This window comes from Mytilus californianus, unplaced genomic scaffold, assembly GCF_021869535.1.
Source record: "Mytilus californianus isolate M0D057914Y unplaced genomic scaffold, xbMytCali1.0.p SCAF_7, whole genome shotgun sequence".
Classification (NCBI taxonomy): domain Eukaryota; kingdom Metazoa; phylum Mollusca; class Bivalvia; order Mytilida; family Mytilidae; genus Mytilus; species Mytilus californianus.
In genome coordinates this window covers 76,312,856-76,339,226 of record NW_026262723.1, presented here as the reverse complement: position 1 = coordinate 76,339,226, position 26,371 = coordinate 76,312,856, and positions in this window count along the sequence as shown.

Here is a 26,371-nt window from a genome sequence, read left to right as displayed (position 1 = left end):
AATAAATACAATAGGTATGTCCTGTAATAAAGGCCTTCCGGGATGAAGGTGGGGAAAATTAAGACTGCCACGGGAAAATGAGGTTACATTGGATAGGGACAGAAATTTAGCCTTGCAACAGGCCACCTACGGACCCCTCAAAGAGTTGTTGCAAGGGTTCATAACGTGCAAAGAGCGTGGCACTCTCTTTACACGAGGCATAGGACTTAACGTCCCTACTCTGACCGGCTGCATACTTGTACATCCCGCACAGCCAAACGGGAGGTTTTGACGAGGGTTTTACTGCCGGTCGGAGGAAGTCCAATGGTGACCATATTTCTATTCCCTTATTAACCTTTGGGGTGAAATACAGTATGTATTGCTATGATTCAATCGTATTATTTTAATTTGAAATTGTATATTTTTCTCAAAAATACGAGACAGAAAATTGTACCTTGCGTTTATCATGGATTTTTTTTTCAAATGTTAATTTTAGTGAATTAACTAAGGTATCGCCCATCAACAACAGAGCTTTACTCAAAATAATAGTTTGTTAAGAGATCACGGTGAACAAAACAAAATATGAAGTGACGATTAAATATTTTTCGTGTTTTATAGTAATATTCATTTTAGTATTAAATAAAAAAAACCAATGGTAAATGGTTACCATTGAATAATATCTTGTTCATTTAATACCATTGGCGTAGCAGTACGGTTGACTGATTCTTTATGTCTTGGCCAGATAATGGCTCTTGGATTATTGTTGAAAAATGAATTGAAGCTGAAACTCCCTAATGGAAAATTTGCTTTATCCCCTTTATTCATTTGAAATAAATCTTTCCTGTCTTCAATGTTGAAATATTTAGTGAAAGGCTCATGAAATATTCGTGAAAGATCGGCACATTCAAAATCAATTCCTCTAAATATAGGTTGCGTGGAGTGCATCATGTTGCATTCAGAATTGACTACCAATGTTAAACATAATATTTGCAATGAATTGATAGAGCATTGGTAATTAAAAGATTGAAGCTGAAAGAAAATATAATTAATTTTATTATTCATTTATTTTAGGCTTCATTCATAAAATTGAATCAGAGAGATAAATTTTCAAATAATTATTTCAAAAATTAGATTCAGAAACATTGTGACAAGAATAGGAATGTCATTTTATTTTTAATATTAATCAGAAAATTGTGCAATTAATGCAATTCTATGCAAGTACATTTTGTCAAAGTACGATTTAAAATTTTCTGTTTTATAAGCTTCCCAATTGAATTAAGCAGAAAGCCAGTTAATTATGACAATGAAGGACTAATCATTGCTTTATAAATTTTTTTTTCTAAAGCAACAGTTTTATTTAAACAATTGAATCCATTTAATAAACGCAAGGTACAATTTTCTGTCTCGTATTTTTGAGAAAAATATACAATTTCAAATTGAAATAATACCATATTTTAGAGTCTCATTTGCATTCACTAGGAAATATATCGTGTGTATAATGTTCTTGTCATTTTGAGATATATAGTTTCACGGCCTATCTAATAGAATCTTCGACTGTTTTTACTGATACAGAAATGTGTAGCAAAATGACCTTATAAAAAGAGAAAATTCATGCTAAAAGAGCATATAATGATACATACACAATTTATAGTACGGAAGAGAAACCTTGAATGGTCTATTTATTTCGAAGTCCCATTTCAATACTTCCAAAGTATTACTTAAAATGTAAAACAAAACAGCAATATTAAAAATTTAATGCAGGTATCTTTTGTATCTAGCAGGAAAATAACAAACTATATATACCAGTAGAACGCAGTCACCTGGCCATTTTGAACTTTGTTTCTTTAAAGGTGTTCAATAAAAAAATGTCTTCTAGCAGTATGGTTGGTATTCGATAAGCTTAGTCGCTTAAGATATCAACACTTTTAATTATTATTTCACTTCACGGAAACATAAGTAAGCTCTTTTTCTTTAATTCTATATTATTGTGCACGTTTTGGTTTTTTTAAAACACTCATTAGAGATACCATGCTTATACTTTCACTGTACCAGGTTGAGGAGGGTTGAGGGTTCCCAAAACAAACATGTCTATCCCAGTCACATTCTTTATGTGCCCGTCCCAAGTCAGGAGCATGCTGTACAGTGGTAGTTCATGTCTGTCATATTTGTTTTTCGTAAATTGTTATGTTATGAATTAGGCCATGAGCTTTCTCGTTTGAATTATTTCACATATTTCAATTCGAGGCAATATATAGCCGACTATATGGAATGTAATTTTCTAATTGTAGAAAAATCAATAAAACATCCTCCTTTATTTATCACTTTTACTTTTGTGAGTTTGTCTTCTGTATATGTGACAAATTTCAACTTTAATCTGTGATATACTGCTCATCTGTATAAGCTGTTGCTTCGAAGGCTTTGGTTGTGCATCGTCATCTTATTTCTCTATTTTTATTTATGAAAGCTTGACGGAATGTGGTCACCTGTAATTACAACTGGCTTCCAGCAAAGACTTTCTAAACTTATATTTTTATTTCCCTTCAGTGAACACTTGTCATTATTAGTGTTCACCGTTTAGTCTACGGACAGACTTTTAGTTAGTGCAAAACAATAAACCATTTATTCATGTTCTATGCGGTTGTTTACTCACTTTTCATTTTTTAAGCCACAAAAGTCCCATTTGTTCCATACAATTTTTTTTTATGTACCTCAAATAATTTAATATTATTATGTATGATAACACGCGTACAGGTAAATTTGTGCAAATGATTTCCGTATATTGTTGCAATTGATACCTTTGAAAAATAATTTTTGGGGATAATGATACATATCAAAATTACAATTGGTGCAAAAGAACTCCTGCGATTAATAAAAACCATTGTATATCTTTCCTACAGTTCATAGATTAACTATAGATTTGAATAATAAAGAAGATGTGACTATGCATTAATGCCAGAGCAAACAAGCGACACTTCAAGACATCTAGTTGTCAACATACCGTCTTAATAGATACTTCCTATCCCCACCAAAAAAAGTATGATGTACTTACCTCATCATTGAAAAAACCGTAGCGCTTCTCACTGTACTCGAAGCACCATAATTCTATATTTAATTCGTGTTTTTATCACATTTTTCAATATTATATGAGTGTTACAAACCAGACAGATTTGTAAAAGCAACATTTCATTATGTGATGATTTGTTCAAATAAATATTGTTTAAACTAGCTTTTTTATTCTTAATAATGACAATGATGTAACCGGTAAAACTAGTAACGACTTTTAATCCTAAACCTGCCATTTTTATTTGAACAATTCTTTTAAAGAATTTTCTGAATGACCGCAAGGGAAAATTTTGATACTGCTTTTTTCTCTCAGTTGTTCAGTACCCGTTAAGCGTACTGGTGATTGCGTGCGTTTACGTATTTTTCAGTTTTGTTTAAGGTAATTAAGACAAAGACACCTTGCGTTTGTTTCAGTAATGTTTAGGACTTAAAAGTATTTGTAAATAAGGATTACTTTCCTTTGATAAGGTTCGAAAAATTGAAGTGATTCTCTTGATTTTATCAGAATACGAATTTACGAACAACATTTTTAATTTACTTTCATTCTATGTATATTTTAGGAATAGTTTTTGGCATAACGAGAATTTTTAAAGAACTTGGTGGTTTTTTTGCGAGACAAGTGCAATTTATTTCAAATAAAACATTAAATTGAATTGCCTTCAGTCTGCGTGTGCATTTGAAACTATCCATTGGCTTATTTCCTGCGTGGTAATAAAACTCTGGGCGACATTTTCCTTTCTTTTAACCTTTAAAAATTTTTCCAACTACAAACTTAATTTATGTATTTTAATGCATACATTGTAAAAGAAAGACGTTTGTATACCATGTAATTATAAAAGTTAGAGCACGAACTAAATAATTAAAGACATTGTAGCTCGGGCATGTCTTGTCATTAAATACCTGGTACTTAAATAAAATTTATCGACTGTTGAAAATTAAACTCATTCTTAAGGGTTATCAATTTAAGACTATAGTAAGGCTTTTGAATATAGTCTTTATCGGTACTAACTTTGTCCTTGTTTTAATGATAATTAAAACATAAGTAATTTGTATTGATATACAAAGTTAGTTATGAACACATATGGTTCTACAACCTGTAGATACATACTTATATTTTGGAATTGCACAAGTTGTTGTTTGTTTTTGATGGTTCGTGCCGACCTGATCAGTCCAATCCTTTTCAACTGATTTTTACAGTGTGTTGCTATGTTGTGAGTTTATTTGCTATGATGTCTTTACACCATTTTACCAGGCTAGGGGAGGTTTTAACGCACATAAGCATGCTTAACCTCGTTACATTCTTTATATGCCTGTGCCAAATTCGAAACCTGTAATTCAGTTGTTGTCGTAGGTTGCTGTTGCCACATTTGGTTTTTGTTTGTTTGTTTTTAGAATAAATGAGGCCGTTGGTTTTCTCTTTTAAAATTTTTCACTTTTTGTCATCCTGGAGCACATTATAGCTTATAATACGGTGTAGGCTTTGCTCATAGTTGCAGGCCCTGGGGTGACATCTAGTTGTTTAAGCCTCGTCTGTTGGTCTCCTGCGTATAGTTGTCTCATTGGTAATCAAACAATTTCTCGGAACATATGATTTATTGTAAAAGGTTTACGTACATTCCATTTTACGTCTGAGTCCGTATATCGGATTAGATCGTTATCAAACTGTATAATTGTGTAACCACAGAATCGTATTCATCAACCAAACTTAATATTACTTCCTTATGGTTTACCATTATTCCCAATGAAAATCTGTTTACGTCGATGTCGTTTTACTCTGTAAAGTAATGGAGGTTTATTGCATACGACAACAACTATCAGATAAACAGAACCTGAAGCACCCATCACTATATCAATTAAATTCATTCTTTTGTTCATCTGTTTTATTTAATGTTATATTTACTTCAAGATATATCTTTCAATTTGTTTGAAGTGCTGAATTTTGAGTATCTAATTTATACAGAGAGTGATCATTATTGCATTTTCATTTCAAAATCATGTTTAACGGTACAGTGATAAAGAATGTGTCTCAAATTTTAATTATTTTCCTTCTGGTCTTGGCAGTAATAACATTCAATTTATCGTTATTGCGTTATATTGTTGTGTCAGGACAACAGTTTAACCAATTTGACTATGCTGTTAATAAGGTTGACGGTTTTTTTTTCTTTTCGTTCTCATTTAGACATGTTTAAATTTGTTTACAAATCGAATTTATGACATCAGTCTATAATGAAATATTTTTTCAATGAAAACACCTTAATTCTTCGTCATTTTCCATATTTGTGTTCTGTTTGTCTATCTTCTTTCGTCCGTAAAGTGAGTTTGCAAACTATATCGTACTTTAGATGCCTTGGTTATTTCTATTGTTATTTTACTGCCTCATTGACGTATACCCATAATATATCCTTTTATTCATAAGACAGTTGTTAAAATACATCTGATGTCGATTTCATTTGTTTTTGTAAACAAGATAAAATAAAATCGGAAACGATTGAAGTTATAATTTCTGTACTTTTAGGGCGGGAATAACATATTTTGAATTGCAGTAATGGTTCTAACATACTAGTATTGGCATCCAATATTACAAAAAGAAAACCTTCTAAACATTGATTTATATTTACATCCAGCAAATGTAAAATATAAAATTATGGTGTACGCATGTGTCTCTTCTTCTGACTTGTGTGCTTTTATAACCTTTAAGGAACGGGTAATAAATATTGTGATATCGGTTATGTTAAAAGTGGTTAGTACTATTTCTGTGATGTGGTTGTGTGTTAGAGGTATTGGATAATAACATTAACGATACCAATTGTACTACACTAGATGTGCATTCTTACAATTAAGATACGCTCTTTTGCTAGTCTAGCAGTCTATTGTTTCCTTTTAGTTATATGTATACAGCAATAACACACAATATTATCAAACAGAAATTGTCATATTTGACAAATTTAAATAAATATGGATGTTATTGTATCTATCAAAGTCGTTACAATACCGTTTGTAGTGTGGAAACTTACAAAAAAAAACTCTGATTGGACATGTGAGGAATGATAAATACCATTAACTTTTTTGAATGGTGACATTTATGTTTGTTTTTAAACAACGTATACAGTGACTGCCAAAAGATGGTATTTCTATGACAGTAACTGTGCCCCTATATATTATAAGAAATATATTCCTTTTCTGTAATAAATCACAATTTATGTCCAACTTCATATGAAGCTGTTATAAATAACAAATTTTGACAAAACTTATATCTAAATAAAAACCTATAGAATAAAAAAAAAAAAAAAAAATAGCTCTGACAAATATTTTAAACCATACCTAGAGATATTAGATGATATATAATTATCAAAATATAAATCAGATTTTCATTTACACCACATTGACAACTCACTCATTTTAAATCAAACATGAATAGTGATCGAGTCCGTGATACTATCATTTCGCATGGTTTTCTTCATACTAAATTTTATGACAAACTGAACCACTTTTCGCTTCTTATTATAAATTGTACCTTAATGATAATGTTATGTAGGCACTTTTTCTTGGAATGAAAAAAAAACTTGAGTGTTTGCAGTGACATTTTGGATCATAATGAACGAAACATATTCATTAATAAAAACTTAAAATGTAAAATTATTTCACACATACATTTATATTCTTCAATACAAAAATACTTTTAAAAAAAATCTTGCCATTGACGAGTTAGAATGTCCAGTACCGGATCTTCCGTACCAGTATCTGAAAACGTGTTTAGATTTAACATTGAGTCGTCAAGTCATGTTAAAATGTTTGCCCTTTTTTCTGGTTCATGTATAGTACTAGTAACCAAAATCAGTTGAAAGCCACCCATTATTATGATTTATCCCCTCGCTCATGGCAGGTGTGCTCGACTCCGATCTTAACTGATTTGCAATACCAGTTTTTCTGCCAAAGGTCGCTTGTTCTCTCCGGGTACCTCGGCTTCCACCACCAATTAAAGTAATCGAGATGTCCAAAATAATAGGTAAAAGAGAATGTATGACATTTTTTATTTCTGAAAAATTATTTACCTAGGGTTAGCTGGAACTGGGTAATATATAGCGGTTAGTTACTATACATGGAACTATTTCCAACGAAATACAATTTAAAAGGGTCAGGATTCTTGCAAATAATTTATTCATCTTTATAAGGGAGTAAACATTTCTCAATGCTGACCAAAAAAAAAGTCAAACTAACACTACTATACAATCGTCTTTAATATGGATAGTGTTACGTTTTTATTATGAACACGAAACAAAGAAGTAATCAAGAATTGAATAATTCAGACAACTTGAGGGACGTTATATTGGTATTTAAAAGATTTTGTATTAAAGATTCAAGTCGTGTAAGATTTTAAAATTTGTTTCGTTCTAAAACAAAAGGTTAAGACAATCGTAAATGGCAGTTTAAATAGCAAAATGTTCATCACTCTTATTGCTAACACCTTCACGAACATTCTAGATAGGCATTCAAAAGAGTATAACAAAGAGAAGCGAACTTCAAGGCAAAAAGGGAAGTCCATAAAAACTGACAAAATCAAATGCTATCAATCAAAGGAACAAATGAAAAACAACTGCCATATTCCTGACTTCGTACACGCATTTTCTGAAGAAAATTGTGAGTTAAACCTGGCTTTATAGCTGGCTGAAGATCACACTTGTACGACAGTTGATTACCTAGTGTTAGCTGGAACAGTGATCAAGACCATTTTTCTTTCTCTTGGTTGATATACTAGTAGTCTAACGGTTAATTTTATCAAGTTTTAAGGACTTCCCTCTTTTGAATTAACCTTGGAGTTTGGTATTTTTGTGAATATTTTTCTTTCTGACTTTTGTACGCTGCTATTATACATTATTATATCGTATAGATTTCCATGTAAAACTAAAAATAAGTTGTAATATAACTTCTTTTACGTAAGTCAAACCAAATTCTCCAGTAGATACATTTGTTAGTTATCATATGGTTGTATTTCAAAATAGAAAACAAATCTTGAACGAAAGGAAAGTAAGGAGCAAATAAAGCATATATCCTTTTTCTGATATGTTTCTTGATAGAAATATAAAAGTCAATATTCAATTTTAGGATACTATATGACGTGAATTGTTATTTGATTAGACATCGGCTAAACAAACCATTTTCATTTCTGTTTTTTTGGCCTTAAAAATCAGACTTCCTATGGAGACATTTAAAAACTGGCTCCACCATTATTCATGTCTGGGGAAAATCAGCAAAAAAAGGGCTAAGTGCATTGACGTAAACGTATTTAACTTTTAATAGCTGATATAATTATTGAAGTGTTTTATTTGTCTTTAACGTTTTGTGAGCTTCTATATCACATTGGACAAAATTAAAGGAAACAACAATTTCAATAGTGGTCTAATAGTTATTTAGTCTTACTCTCTTTACTAATAACTTAGTTGAAACTCGTTAAGGATGGAAATAATTTTCGAAACCTTTTTAAAAATTGTGATCTGTAGAAAGACAATGAAAATGCTTATACAATAAAGAAAAGAAACAGAATGCTTTAAAGTTTAGCACCAATCAACATTAAGGCGTCCGTTGCTTCTTTAAATGTATCGATAGTATGCTATTTGTCGTAGTTTGTCGCAAAATTAGCTTTTATCTGATTAAAATTGGGACTACAACCAGTTTGATGTAAAGAAACAGTTCAAAATAGAAATAAATTTGGTCAATTTTGTAGTATAAACACGATAAATATGAAGACTTCATCAGCTGAACAACTCTAAATTAATTTATTTTTAAACTCATAAAATTCAATTCCACTTAATATCTTAAACCATTTTACCATAAAGTCGTATATCGTATGGTAAAGTACGTTTTATTGTGGATTTAATGTTGCATATTATGTAACCATTTAAAAACCAATCTAATCATAACAAAATCATTCCTGTGCAAATAAACCTCCAAAAATCGAACGAAGCGGAAGTAATATTAATTGAATGTACATAAAGTTGGATTATACTTAGAAACGGAATAAACGTTCATAGATGTTAGGTTATGCGTTTCTTTTTGTGAACTATTGAGATTATTAGGTTTTAAATTCACTGTTTCATACACGTACGAAGATTCAGTTTTGTATTTTATATTTTTGGGTTTCCGAAAATTTGTTCTTGGGTATTTTCAAGAAACACGTGTTTCGCGAACGGTAATAACAACATACGTTGTTACATTTATAATACGTTTTGCAGAATATTTCGATGATTCTTGCAAAAACTGTATGTCTACTTACAGTAGGTGAAAAACCAAGTTACTGCAGCTATACCATTTTAAAGATTCTTTTAAGATTTAAACAAATTAAAAAGAAATAAGAAGATGTGGTATGAGTGCCAATGAGACAACTCTCTATCCAAGTCACAATGTGTAAAAAGTAAACAATTATAGGTCAAAGTACGGCCTTCAACACGGATCCTTGGCTAACACCAAACAGCAATCTATAAAGGGCCCCGAAATGACTAGTGTAAAACAATTCAAACAGGAAAACCAACGGTCTAATCTATATAAAAAATGAGAAACGAGAAACACTAAAGAACCACATCAACAAACGACAACCACTGAAACAGGTTCCCGACTTAGGACAGGTAAAAACAAATGCATCGGGTTTAAACGTTTTAACAGGTGCCAATCTTCATCTTAACCTGAAATAGAGTATGTTAAATTACTATTGAAAATAGGACAAAATAACTTTTGATTTTTTGTTTTCATTCAAAACTCAATTTAATGATAATGATAAAATAATCAATAGAACAAATTTTACTTTTTGTAAATAATAAAAGTCAAATTTATTGCAAAAATCGATTCAGTTATAAAATTGCATGGATGTATCATTAGGAATAATCTAATGTGACAGAGGAAAACGAAAAAGAAACTAGAGGCTCTCAAGAGCCTGTGTCGCTCACCTGATTCTACTTTGGTTTTGGAAATCATGTAAAAATAGATTAAAATCATAACAGATAACCTAATAAAAGAGGGACGAAAGATACCAGAGGGACAGTCAAACTCATAGATCGAAAACAAACTGACAACGCCATGGCCAAAAATAAAAAGACAAACAGACAAATAAAAGTACAGATGACACGAACCCCACCAAAAACTGGGGGTGATCTCAGGTGATCCGGAAGGGTAAGCAGATCCTGCTCCACATGTGGCACCCGTCGTGTTGCTTATGTTATTACAAAGCCGGTAAAAAATGAGTGAGGCCAAATTTGGTTTAATATTGGTCCTGTAATTTAATAAAAAATCCTGGTGGCCATCTTGAACAGTAAATCGGCAACAAAGTAGCAACACTTAATCAGCACCTCATAAGAAACATTTATGCCATGTTTTGGTTTCATTCCATTCAGTGCACCTCTAGAAGAAGCATTTGTATGTATTTCCCATAGGGTCTTATGTTAAAGGAAGTCCCCCCATTGGCGGCCATCATGAATGAAGGATCAGCTTCAAAGTAACAAAACTTAGTCAGCACCTCATAAGGAACATTCATGCCATGTTTGGTTTCAATCCATTCAGTATGTGGTTCTCTAAAAGAAGACATTTGTATGTATTGTCCATAGGGTCCTTTGTTAAACATTGTCCCCATCTGGCAGCCTTCATGGATGAAGGATCAGCTTCAAAGTAACAACACTTGGTCAGCACCTCAAAAGGAACATGCATGCCATGTTTGGTTTCATTCCATTCAATGGTTCTCTCAAAGAAAACATTTGTACGTATTTCTCATAGGGTCCTATGTTAAACTAAGTCCTCCGCTGGCGGCCATCTTAGATTATGGATCGGCTTCATAGTAACAACACTTGGTCAGCACCTCATAAGGAACATTCATGCCATGTTTGGTTTCATTCCATTCAGTGGTTCTCTAAAAGAAGACATTTGTATGTATTTCCCATAGGGTCCTATGTTAAACTAAGTCCCCCGCTGGCTGCCATCTTGGATGATGGATCAGCTTCAAAGTAACAACACTCGGTCAGCACCTCATAAGGAACATTCTTGCCATGTTTGGTTTCATTCCATTCAGTGGTTCTCTAAAAGAAGACGTTTGTATGTATTTCCCATAGGGTCCCATGTTAAACTAAGTCCCCCGCTGGCGGCCATCTTGGATTATGGATCGGCTTCAAAGTAACAACACTCGGTCAGCACCTCATAAGATACATTCATGCCATGTTTGGTTTCATTCCATTCAGTGGTTCTCTAAAAGAAGACATTTGTATGTATTTCTCATAGGGTCCCATGTTAAACTAAGTCCCCTGCAGGCGGCCATCTTGGATTATTGATCGGCTTCAAAGTAACAACACTCGGTCAGCACCTCATAAGAAACATTCATGCCATGTTTGGTTTCATTCCATTCAGTGGTTCTCTAAAAGAAGACATTTGTATGTATTTCCCATAGGGTCCAATGTTAAACTAAGTCCCTCGCTGGCGGCCATCTTGGATTATGGATCGGCTTCAAAGTAACAACACTCGGTCAGCACCTCATAAGGAACATTCATGCCATGTTTGGTTTCATTCCATTCAGTGGTTCTCTAAAAGAAGACATTTGTATGTATTTCCCATAGGGTCCTATGTTAAACTAAGTCCCCCGCTGGCGGCCATCTTGGATTATGGATCGGCTTCAAAGTAACAACACTCGGTCAGCACCTCATAAGAAACATTCATGCCATGTTTGGTTTCATTCCATTCAGTGGTTCTCTAAAAGAAGACATTTGTATGTATTTCCCATAGGATACTATGTTAAACTAAGTCCCCCGCTGGCGGCCATCTTGGATGATGGATCCGCTACAAAGTAACAACACTTGGTCAGCACCTCATAAGGAACATTCATGCCATGTTTGGTTTCATTCCATTCAGTGGTTCTCTAGAAGAAGTTCAAAATGTAAAAAGTTAACGCCGACGACGGATCCACGACGACGGACGACGCCGGACGACGGACGACGGACGCCAAGTGATGAGAAAAGCTCACTTGGCCCTTCGGGCCAGGTGAGCTAAAAAGAACACCTTTTTATGATGAAAGATAAATATTGGTTAACCGAATTTGGTTTTATTCTTTACATATACATTTGAAAATTGCTACGCTACAAATTGAACTCATGGAACACATTGTTTAACATTTTTTTATGACGAATGATCTACTGAAAATTTAATATTTCTGTAACTTCGTATTCCATAAGTTTTGAAACAAATTATGTGTTGCCTTTACAGATCTTTTATGTGAAATATGTTCAGAGTGTAGTACAGTAAAGCGCATAATGCAAAAATGTGCTTATGTGTTAAGAATGTTCTATCAATCATATTGTAGAAATAAGCACTTTATTTCGATTTAATTTCAGTTTAAGATTTAACATGCCCTAGTTGTACATACATAACAACATCTTTGACATTGTCTATGGAAAATACAGATTGTATCTATGGTGTTCTGTAGCAAGAACAGAAATAAATATCGTCCCCCGTCATTTATTAATTGGAATGAGTGTCGTAACATCATCCACGACTCACTCCGTACTTACTGCTCTAAATGGATAAAACGAGAAAAAGCTGACAAGAAATCATTAGATTCTTTTTTTAATTCGGTAATGAACATAGTTGATATACGTATTCAACATTTTAAAGATCATATTTAACAACCATAATAGCCCAATTTCCCGTATCAAACATAAGCTAAAAGAACTCGCCAAGGAATATATTTTTGTCCAGGCTGATAAGGCTGCTAACAATATCATTATTGTTTGACGTAAATTTTACATTGATGTTCTACAAAAGGAAATCACGAATTCACCAACATTCCAACTGACTCCATTTTCGGAAAATGACATCTGTAACAAACATTAACTTTTAGCTACCTCTTTACAAGCAGAACCAAATAAAATGAAAGTTCCAACTATGTACTGGCTTCCGAAGCTGCATAAAACTCCATACAAATATAGATTTATTTCGTCTTCAAGCCATTGTTCCATTACTAAACTATCTATTCTACTTACTAGTACACTTGGTACAATCAAAAACCTGGTAATAAATTGTTCAAATAAGGCCTTTGAAAATAGTGGAATTAATTACTTTTGGAGTGTCAAAAATTCGTTGGAAGTACTTGATAAATTGCATGCTTATATTGGTAATTTCGAATCTGTTCAAAGTTTTGATTTTTTTACCACGTTGCCTCATAATCTTATTAAGAAAAAATTCACACACTTGATTAAATGGGCATTTAAAAAGTCGGAATGCGAATATATATGTTCAAACTCTTTTAGGTCATTTTTTAGTAACAACAAACAAAAGAACTATGTCAATTGGACCTGCTTTGATACTATAACTGCCTTTGAATTTTTACTAGATAACGTTTTTGTTCGCTATGGAGATTCCGTATTTCGTCAGGTTATCGGAATTTCCATGGGGACTAACTGTGAACCACTTATTGCGGACCTGTTTCTGTATTGTTATGAGTTACAATTTATGACTAAAATCAGCAAAGACCCATCGAAACAACATCTGATTCAAAAATTTAATAACACTTTTAGATATTTAGATGATATATTGGCTCTCAATAACGACGACTTCAGTATGTACACTAAAGAGATTTATCCTGCCGAACTGACTTTAAATAAAGTTAATACTAACAATGAACACTGCCCTTCCCTGGATCTTGATATCTTTATCTTTAACGGGAAGCTTAATACCAACATTTATGATAAAAGAGATGATTTTTCATTTCCTATTGTTAATTATCCATTTTTAGATGGTGACGTTCCCTTGTCGCCATCTTATGGTGTTTATATATCTCAACTTGTTCGATTCGCTAGTGTATGTAACAACGTATTTGATTTCAACGAAAGAAATCTCTGTATTACTGAAAAATACAAGGACATCATTCGTAAATATAAAACAACATGCAGACATCTTATACGTTCAGGTATTTCACATCCAATATTCTATGGTAATATTCTCTACAAAGCACAAAAATGTCGGCATTCACCTCAAAAGTTAACCCAACCTTTAAACAGACTTATTCGGAAAAGATATGGTTACGATACTGTTGTCAAGTCATTAAGGATTGCATATTTTGGTATTAATATTGATTCACTCATAGGGTCTTTGCATCGGAAATAAACACATTCATTCTAAAACCAGTTGTAGGCATGATACGGGTTATGTTCTTCTCATATATTTTATGATGGTATGATACTAAACCCCTAACAGGAGGGATTGTACTTGATTTTCATATGATGAAGACATAATCTTTCAATTAGTTTAATTGAGGTCTGGAGCTGGCATGTCAGTAACTGCTAGTAGTCATTTGTTCATTTATGTATCATTGTCATTTTGCTTAGTTTCTTTTGTTACCTTTTCTGACATCGGACTCGGACTTCTTTTAACACTTTCACTACTGATTTAATATTTTCCGCGGGTTTCTGTGGCCGAGGAAATTTGCCCGCGCCGATTCCCCAGCCTGAATAAATTTCGTGACCGGTGCTCCGAGAAAAGTTGTAACTTGAAAAACATGTTGTAACTCGAGAACGCAGGCACAGATCGCCAAAACAACTGATATAGAAGTACAAACGATTGCTCTTTAATAGATTTACCTAAATTTTTAGAATAAGAAAGACGAATAATGTCAAAACAATGCTTGAAAGTTCGATTTTGCTACCTTGTTCGTTCAATGTTGACAAAATGTCGATATTCAGATGTACTTGAATACGTAAAAAATGTATTTAAAACGGATAATTTTCGGCAAATCGTGATGACCGAGTCTTCTTGTTTATCTTAACGATCGTTTTTTGTCAATTAAACATCGTTTATGGCAAGTCCGAAGCTTTTTTCTCTCATAAATTGACTGTATGACTTTCCATTTCCGACCGCCATTTGGGTCCCGCCATTTGTATTGATGAAAAGACAACTCTGTCAATCGACGAACGACTACTCGTTTTTAAAGTACCGAACCACAGATACGTTGTTAATTCTAAACGCTGATAAGAATGATTATTAAACAAATTAGATATGACATTTATGTTTTATATTCGCAGGTATAGATCATTAAATGGCAATATTTATAAAAAAAAAACCAACTTTGTAAACTCAGTTTAACTTTCAGCAAAGCCCATATAATGCCTTGGTTCAATCAGTTCATGTTACCTATTCTAGAATAACTGACCAGTATAGCTGGTCAGGATTATCATTTATAAATAGATTAATCACCAGGATCAACCATTATATAGATACAAGTACGGTACATTTGTAGTTTGTTTTTTTTGTTTTTTCAGTCAAAGGTAAGGTTGTTACTCAACTTTCTCTCTTACCAATATGTTACAGCTTTGTTCATGGATTTACTGTTTGTGTATTTTTCAAGTTTTAAAATCACTGAGTATTTCGAATTTATGTCAATTACCATTTTCATTGGAGTTTTATGAAGAAACTTTAGTTATCAAAACTTATATGAAGATTCCTTCAATTACAAAATGAATTTCTACATTCATTTATTGTGTTAACACATAACATGTATTATCCTTTCCTGATATTTCAGTGCCGTTCCATTTTCCCCATATTAATTAACAAAACTTTAGAAACTAGATAAATATTCAAGCAAATTCTTTCCATTAATCAGTATATCTTACAATTTACTTAGAGAACTCGATAACTAAAGTCTTTAAATAATTTTAACTTGCAACAATAAAATTTAAACAAACAACAAGAACAAAAAAAAAAGCAACACTCAGTGACTCACCTTTAAATTGTGTGCCTTTTAGCCAAGGATCATTCCTTATTACATGTAATTCTGTTTCTTTTCCTCAAATTTTGAATATCAGTTATTCGGTGTAGTTCAATTTAAAAAAGTTTAAAAGTTATAATGCAAATCCATGAATAAAACTGGAACAATAAACGGTAACAAAGAACGAAAAGTCAGTCTAACAATAATTCTTTTCTGTATGGTAAGTAGTGAAGCATTGTGGCATACAGAGATGTTTGCCACATAATGAGCATCCATATTTGGTTTGTCTAATATTTTCTTGCTTGCCATTGTTTTGTCTCATATAGCAGACGTGACACATCCCTTTATTGTTCAAAGTTGTAGGCATATGTCTTTGAACTAATCTCTGCTCTGGGGCAAGTAACGGCCTTCCCCTGCGTACCCCAGCACAATATCCATTTATCAGCCCTTTTACAAGCAAACAAGAAAACCGAAGAAATGTTAAGTTGGATAGTGATTTGGACTTAATGTAAATAATCTGTAGGCATTGAATTTAACCATCTCAAGTAAACTGAAAAATACTTTTTTGGGCCATTTCAAGGTTTTCTGATGATAGCAATAATACTGGATGTATTGGTCAGCTTTGTCAACACCACCCATATTTGAAGTGTAGTCAACAATAGCAGAGGGGCAGTTAAACTCCTGTCTTGCGAACTGACCATCAACATTTACTGCACGTGTAACTTGACCAATACTTTCATTATGTATAGTTGACAAGACTGATACATTTTTTTTTGTCCTTCCATGACACAGCTAATAAAGCACCTTTTTGTCTGAATTGTAAGTCTCCACGAACTGATATGTTTACAGGCTTTTTGCACATAATTTCTTTTGGCAGACCAGCCCTACTGGTACGAACTGTACCACATGCAGCCGTTTCATGATTTTCCCACAACTCTAAATAAAGGTTAGGGGATGTAAAAAAATTATCAGTATAAACATGATAACCCTGACCAGCAATATTCGCTCCTTCTATACAGTTCTTCACAACTGAAGAACCCAGGCTGCCCTCTGTACGAACGGTTCTGCCTGGATAAACATCTATATATTGTATATAGCTGTTGTCTGATTCAGCCAGCATCCAAACCTTGACGCCCCATTTATGGGGTTTACTTGGAATATATTGTTTAAGCAATGATCTCCTTCAAAAGGTACCATGCACTCGTCAATCGTTACATTTCTTTTTGGTACATATTCCAATCCAAATTTGTTATTTAATTGGTTAACAACAGGTTAATCTTATATAAAGGATCAAAATTGTGTTCACCTTGTCGAGGTTCATTTACATGGTCGGAGAAATGAAGGTACCGTAAAATTTGGGTATACCTGTCTCTGGTCATTGTAGAAGAAAATATAGGAGTGACCATCATTGGATCTGTTGTCATTTTGTTGTCATTTGGCCTTTGCTGAATATTGTAGTTAGGATAGTTATCAGTTTTATTGATTATGTATTCAAGAAAAGGATCGTCCATATAAAGTTGCCAGAAATCTAATACCTCCTTTTCAGCACCCATGACACGACTTGGCCCTGTATTACCGCGAGGGGTAAATATATGTGGTAGACCTCTTTCAAAAATGTTAAACCCATTGTGCCATCTCCTCTCTCATCAACATTCCCCTCCTGCTCCCCCTCATCCTCATTATCCGACTCATAATAGTCCACCTCACTGTCGTCTCCTATCCCCTGCTCATTCAGAATAATTCTTTACCTTTCCTCAGCAGCTAAGACATCTTGTTCAGCATTAGTTACATCAGTTTCACTGGAACCTTCGAATTCTACATCAGATTCGTCTGACGACATTTTTACACTGCAATATTAGCAGACGAAATTTCACTTCCTATAAACGACTTTCAATTTCGTGCATTTTCCCGTACATTCCCAATCCAATTTCTGTTTCCTCAACATCGGGGAATTTTTGTTTTTAGCAAAGCAAAAAACTTACCTGTCTTGTGCCGATTTGTGGGGGGAAAGGCTTTAAAAAGATCGCTATCATAATTTTTAAAGATATAATGAACCATTCATTTTTATTATATAGCTAAATCTACCTAATAATTATAAAGGGCTTCATCAAAACACACAAAAAAAAGTAGTACTTCCACTGTTTGTTATCGAGAGCAGCCATTTTGAAACACCACATTACCTCAGTATAACTTGTTTCCGGTTCTAATTTTAGAAAAAAAAATTTTCCTATCTGATTTATTTACCTTCACGATGTTATTAAAGCTGTTGAAAGAACTGAAATAATATCTGCAGATATAGTAGATTTTAATTGAAACGTTGAATTTAACCGTCAAGAACGGTAAATAGCGTAAACTCGCGGCTTTTATTGGGGTAATATTTTTGTATCCTGAAGGATACATTCGCCCTGCGCACCGTGTATCTTTCAGGATACATCCGCCCTGCGCATTGTGTATCCTCAAGGATACACGCGCCGTGAAAGGGTTAAACAGAGTTTTACTGTGCGTATTGCTATGTGTTTCTTTATTATACATTGACTAGAGGTATAGGGGGAGGGTTGAGATCTCACAAAACATGTTTAACCCCGCCGTATTTTTGCGCCTGTCCCAAGTCAGGAGCCTCTGGCCTTTGTTAGTGTAGTATGTTTTCTAATTTCAGTTCATTTATATGTCTTGGAGTTTAGTGTGACGTCCATTTTCACTGAACTAGCACACAATTTTATTTAGGGGCCAGCTGAGGACAACCTCCGGGTGCAGGATTTTCTCGCTGCATTGAAGACCCATTGGTGGCCTTCGGCTGTTGTCTGCTCTTTGGTCGGGTTGTTGTCTCTTTGACATATTCCCCATTTCCATTCTCAATTTTAAGATAATCTCAATTTGTCTTTTTTATTTTCTGCAAAGATTTTATAATGGCTACCGTCTCTTTAATTATTTCAAAATTATGTCACTTAGTTTAACGTTTTTATATCACTAATTTCAAGCTTTTCAACGTTTGTATTAGGTTTTTGATTTTCAAATATTTTGGTCTCCAGTATCACTGAAGAAACATTAATTGACGGAATGCGCATCTAATGCAGTAAAATTGGTATCGTTGATATGATAAGTTCCTTTCTAAATACAATTTCTTTAAAAAATTAGAAATACGAACAACCTGTTACCCGTTTCTTATAGAACAACACCCTTCTATGTCAGGAGAAACACCAGTCTTATCGGTGTTAGTTAAATCACTCATTAGGTTAAACAGCCTTTAAGTGAAAACAAACCAGGCTCACGATATCATATTGTGCTGCAGCTCCATGTGTCTGTTCCAAGTCAGGAACCTTGTCAATGGTTGTCTTTTGTCACTCATATCTCAATGTTTGGTTATATGAGAATTTAGTGTTGATGGTGTTTCTAGGTTTAAGTAATGTTATACTTTATTACCTCGAAGACAGTCATTTGACTGAAAAAAACGTTTTACAAAAATCGGTATTCAATGGCAGCTATGCTATTGATGGGATGGGGCGGTTTGAACCTTCTAGAATCAATAATTCTCTATTCAACAATTAAATACGAAAATACAGACATCATTTATTGTTTATACTTTATAATATATTTGTAAATATACGATAGTAAGTAAATGGCTCTTAAATTGCATTAAACAATATAATATTCTAGTTTTCTTGTTTTATTACACTCACTGAAAAGAAACTTTTCAAGACACAATTTACTTAACTTTTAACACTCACACTGTCTCTCTATTTCTTCTTTCTCTCACTGTAAAAGAGTATATATTTTATTTGACGATATGTTTTGACCGACGATACAAGGTGCTTTTCTCTCACTCATCAAAAAGTCTCTGATGATATCTCTAAGCACTCCCTTTACTGTTCCTGATTCTGTTATTTATTGTTATCTGTACTGTCAGATATAACGCATATCCTTGACTGAAATCGTTTTCTCCCATAGACTAATATGATAAAGACTTCCACGAAAATAGTTGCAATAAACAGTCTTTGTTATTTGTTTCAAAAGCTTTCAACGAGGCGAAAAAACTGGGATGAACATCTTTTTACAGAAAAAAAATTTTAAGAAAAGAGAAAGAAAGTATGGTTTTGATTTATTAAGAGGCGCATATGTTTCTCTAAACAAATCAAAACCTTTTCTAAAGGTTTTATTTTTACAAAAACAAAACCCAATGATAATGTGTACTTTTGTCGTTTTCGGAGAGAAATTCAAATGAAAACAAAGGATGCATTTGTTATGTAAATGAAATAAAAAGGGAAGGACGTTTACAAAACGACCATTAATCGAAATAGTTATTAGTATTGATGAGTTAGCTGTCTATTTTTTACCCGTTAAGTGCGTCACACGTAAGAACGAAAAAGACACCACGGGACGATAAAGAAAACAGGACCACGATCATTTGTAACACATTCATCAGATCACGATTGTCGGTTTAAAAATAGGAAGCAGATACCAAATGGAGAATCAGAACTCATAAGTCGAGGAGAGACCGAAAGAAGCGTGACTAAAAATGAAAAACGACGAAAATACAAACAGCAGTCTACAAAATACTGCATAACTGAACTAAAGACTGAGTATCATGAACACTACCAACATTGATCTCAAGTGCACCGGAAGGATAAGCTTATCTTGCTAAATATATGACCCGGTCGTGTTACTTCTATGAAATACGTTTATGATAAGGCAACATGCAATTGCGATTGGTAATTGACTCTTATCATATACTTAGACCTTACCAAATGCGGAAACCATCGGTCATTAAATTGAATATATTACTGACTGAAAAGTTTTTGTTAATGAATGAGCCACTGAATTATTCGAGCTTTTGGGTTGATTAATAACTTCCTTTCTTGCAATCTGATTGGTAAATTACCCGAGTGTAAAATCACCCACCCTAGGTAAACTATAACTACACCCGGGGATAAGAAAGAAATATTGAGCTACGCGCATTAATATGAAATGATACATATACATACATTTCCATAGTTATAAATAATAATATGTGTAATATATTCATTTTTTTTTTATAAAAAAAAATCGTAAACAAAAAAGTAATTTCATTTTATTCAATGCGTTGTTTTCTTGCGTAGTCAGTAAATAGGAAGTAACTTTATTTATCTACGTCCGATAAGATGGCAGAGAAAACAACATGCCTTGATAAAAAAAAGACTGTTGAATGGAAGAGGAGGACTGCTTGCAGTTAACATGGTTAATAGTCGAGTGACATTGACCATACAAATAGCGCCTTTTCCCAGATATCCCAGTAAAAATGATAAATATAATGAAAACCAAAATATTTCTCTGTGATTCACTTGTTAATCACCATAAAACCAAATAACATATTTCATTTAATGTTAAGGAAGTTTTTGACATCTTCAAATTACTGCAATCTCGCTTCTTGTTATTTACAAAACCAATCAAAACAACCCCTACAGTTGCCCAAATTACCACCATCTATAAAAAGATAGCTTTTGAGCTGTTTTACGTTAAAAAAATATATGAAGTCAATATTAGGTTGGAGAAACACATTTAGAAAATGCAAAAATGTTTGGAGGCAATACTACACGTTGGATTCATGCTTTTAATGGGAATTTAGGGAGCTAAACTTTTATATTTCAGTATGTAGCTTAGTTGCCAGCCTGATAAAATTTCTTCTGTCTTTTCTTGTTATTTTGTTTGTAATTTCATGATTATCATTTAAAAAAAAGGACGTTATATATAAATATCAAGCTAACCCCAAAAAACTAAACACATAAAAAGGTGCATGTATTTGCATACTAGTTAGTAAGTTGATTAATAAAAAGTTGAATTTCAAATATTTCTCTAATACAAATTAGAAAATGCTTTTTTCTTAGTTTCTTTAACTGCATCGTGTTTTGACGGAAAAAGTAAAAACTATTATATTCTAGACACTGAAAATGTTCTTTGTGCCTGTCCAAAGTACGCAATTTTCTTGTAAAAAAATGACATGTTGCGGTAACATGCAGTTGCATGTTGTATTTGGCAAAACCTTTCGGAATTTTGTGTCCTCAATGCTCCTCAACTTTGTACTTTTTTTAGCTTTTTTAACTTTTTTGATTCGAACGTCACTAATGTGTCTTATGTAGACAAAACGCGCGTCTTGCGTACAAATTTTAAGCCAGGTATCTCTGATGAGTTTATTTGATGACACAGCTGTTGGGGTTTCCTACCCGAGGGTATCACCATCTCAGTAGTTAGCACTTCTGCGTAGACATGAATTATTATTATAAATTAACTGTTTACAAAACATTGCATTTTTCGAAACACAGCGGATTTTTCTACCCCAGGAATAGATAACCTTAGGGACTTTCCGTTTTGAATTTTCCTCGGAGTTCAGGATTTTTGTGATTTAACTTAGCTATATTTGGCAAAACCTATCGGAATTTTGGGTCCTCAATGCTCTACAACGTCGTGCTTTATTTGTCCTTTTTAACTTTTTTAGATTCGGGTGTCAATGATGAGTCTTTTTACCAAGCGATGTAGGAGGAGTATTCATTACAAAGTTATTTTTAGACTAATGGATGGGAATATGAACGGTAGAATAAAACAAATGAGCGTAGGGACAAGCTGATTCCTACATTTTCGATAAACACACACATAGCACCATGAACACAGCGATAAAAGAAGGACAGACAAACAAAAGTCCTCAAAGCACTACACAGAAATGTACGAAGTTTACCTAAACCGGTGGTGATTAAAGTTGCTCACGAAGGGCAACCAATCTTCTCCAATATCAACTTTCAGTCGTATTTGATAAAACAACTAATATACTGAAATAGTATGTAATAATGTGCTAACATAAAAAAATAGCTGGATTTGTGATTGTAAAGCGCGTGGTGAGTATTCATTCGAATATTGAAATAGAATAAACTTCTCTATATGTCTTGCATTTTCGGCATAAAAAAAACATATGTGTACTGTATATATCCCGTTTTTTAAATATGGTAAATTATTTTCTTCTGAAATTGACAACAGCCGATATGTTATCTAAACAATGAAAAGCAACATGATCCCTATTTGCAGATGGTGGTATTTAGGGCAACTGCAAACGCTTAATTAGAAGGCTGATACCTGACCTATATTATACTAGTTGCAGTTAGAAATGACTAAAAAATCCCCTCACCTATAAACGATAAATTAATTTTATTTTTGACATATAACCTAAAGATACATTTTCTTTTAGCGCAATTTTATCATTTTTAAAAGCATTTTTTTGTAAAAGAGGGACGAAAGATAACAGAGGGACAGTCAAACTCATAGATCGAAAACAAACTGACAACGCCATGGCCAAAAATAAAAAGACAAATAGACAAATAATAGTGCAAATGACACAACATATAAAACTAAAGACTAAGCAACACGAACCCCACCAAAAACTTGGGATGATCTCAGGTGCTCAGGAAGGGTAAGCAGATCCTGCTCCATATGTGGCACCCGTTGTAAATATTGTGAAATTATGATATTCTATTCTATTATGTCCATATGATTTTTAGAAAAAAAAATATCATAGAAGAACCAGCAAATGGCATTTTGTTTAATTCTTGCGAAATTTAGGAATGTTCATTCTTGACTTTTGACCTTGATTTAACAAAAAATGTCCCGTACAAATTATTGACGACCGGGCAAAACAGAAAGTACAGATAATAAGCTTTCGAATGATATATAATATAGCCGTATGTTAGGTGGGTGCATTAAAGTCGTTAACTAAGCGTCTTTTTGAAAAATGTCACTCGCCTATAAGTTCGTAATTTTAACGGTCGAGAAATACATGCATATCATTGAATGACCGAATTTATGAGACAAACAGTGTGTCGATAGTTCGTTGATATAGCTTATAGGGATAGTATAGATAATATGAAGATGATCTTTATACGTGTTATGTCTTAAAGAAAATGCATCAATGTAGCAAATGTTGAAAAAATGGTTATATTTTCATTTCTAACGTGATAATCATTAGAGGAATTCTGTTCTATAAGAGAAGATAAATAAATACGATAAGAGAGTTTGCCTTGTTGGTAAGCATAATGTCAATTAAAAAAATGTTCATCGATTATAAGGATGACGATGTCACTTTGAAAATCCTATATCCTAACAATTTCATTTTTAATGTAAAAAGTAAAATAACAAAAATACCGAACTCCACGGAAGGTCCCTTATCAAATGGCAAAATCAAAGCGCAAACACATCAAACGAATGGAAAACAACTGTCATATTCCTGACTTGGTACAGGCATTTATTGTCAAATAATGACAAGTGGAACATATCTTCGACCATCCGTGACAAATATATTCCATAACGAACAACCAATCCTTAAACTTTAAGATGAGATAACTGCAAGTTTACCATTAAGAACCATTGACTCATTCGCCTCCTTGTAAGTAAGCACCATATATCAAGTGAATCATGAAGCAAACGTCAGCTCTGAAGTATCGTATCAATTATATGATATATTATCTATATGTATTTATTTGTGCTGCTGTATAAGACTGAAAAGTTAAGAAAGGAAAATTGAAATCGTTCTTTTTTCTTTAAGTTTCTCATCCGACCCTTATTGTCAATTTCAAGATGTGATTCACAATATGAAGCAGACCATACTGTAACCGTAATATCTTTTATTGTTCAATGCCCGCACGACACCCTGTAAACGCAACTTTTTGGAGTTTGTTTGACAGAACCCTTTCTTACTTGTAGGTCTTGGATTGTTTATAATAACGTTTAGTTGATCACGCTGTACCGTAGTTTTAATTTGATAATTTTTCGGGAGGAACGGGACTATGGGCATTTTTATACTGTAGTAGCACAATGAAATTTTTTCATCGCAACCGATCTGAAACCATTTGCCTGAAAGCCTTCCTAATTCGGAGGATTATTTGTCATTATGCGAGGTTGACCAATTTATGAATAAATTTAGGTATTTGTGCATCCATTTTTCGGGTTTTTGTGGCGTTGGACGTTACTGATGCGGATGTGTGTAGAGGTTCGATTAGGATGTATATAGTTTTTTAAAGTGTTTTGTTCATTTTGTATACAAGTACTCTTGTATATACATTTTACTTAATTTGTACTTTATCGGGAAAGTGTATATTTTACTATGATGTACTATCAAATACAAAAACTGTTTTTATTGGCTTCTTTGTCAGATTTATGATGTATGTTTTCACAATTTTGGCTGCTGGATCCCAATAATTGTCACGTTAACCAATTTTGTCTGTTCTTTGCTAAACAACTGTCATACAAGTGGAAGGTTTAGGTAGCTATAAAACCAGGTTTAACTCACCATTTTCTTATGAAAATGCCTGTACCAAGTCAGGAATATGATTGATGTTCGTCCATTCGTTCTGTTGGTTGATGTATTCCTCCTTTTGTTGAATTCACCTCTGAGTTTAGTATTTTTGTTAATTCATTTTTCGACTATTATTGCACAAATAATGGAACATTGACTATCTTCGACCCATTTCAGCAAACTTACGTTTAGCCGTCACTGATGAGTCTTTTGTAGAAGAAACGCGCGTCTTGCGTGCAAAATTTTAATCTTGGTATATATGATGAGTTTACTTAGGACTGTATTGCAAAGACACACAGAGATGTTCGGTTGGGATCGTGGTTTTTGAGTGATTTGATCGTTTTTTTTCGAGTTACCACTTTTTTTCGAGTGAATATGATCAACAAAACTATACACAAGATCATAAAGGGTAAATTAGTGTTTTTGATAAAAAGATATTATCAACCCTAAATTATTTTGTTGTAAAAACGTTTAATATAGCCTTACAATGCTTTATTCCACAATATAGATTAAAGCCATGTTTATACACATTCCAAATGCAAATGTGAACGGAAATGTGCACATGGAATCTATGTATACTTAGATATACAGACACTTTACAAAAATTCTTTTTTTTGCATTGAAAAGGACATGTTGGAGAGTAAATTCATTTTATATGTCCGTGTTTTTTCGAGAGTAGTCCGTGTTTTTTCGAGTGTGTCCTTGTTTTATCGAGTGAAATAAAAAAAAAAATCCTATGGCTTTAAATGTAATATATCAGTGCATTTACATTAAAAAAAAACTATGAAAAGGTTCAAATAAAGTACTTTTTAAAGCAAGATACAATGCATTAAACCAGTTTGATAATGCTGTATTAACATGTACATTTCACAAAAAGTCATCCTTCGTTTGCATTCAGAGGGGTGCTTAAAAGTGGCGCCTCTCTAGGTTTAATTTTCATTTGATAAAAATGTTGATTAGTTTCTTACATTTAACTGTTCTACAGTAATTTAACATATGCTGTTATGTTGTGATATTACATGGTATTTCATGCTCCCGTTTCAAATCAATAACATTTTAAAAATGAAACACCATTTTCATCACTCTTGAATAGAATATCGTAACGATTTAAACTATTGAACATATTCAAAGAAGACCCTTATTGGCTTTTGCAATTGTATTTTAATACTGTGCGAGATATTTAAAACATAAGGCTTATACATGTCATCATTTTAAATCTTTGACGATCTAGATTATCTTTCTGTCAGTGTGATAATTTCATGATGAAATAATGAACTGAGTTCGTGATATAATAA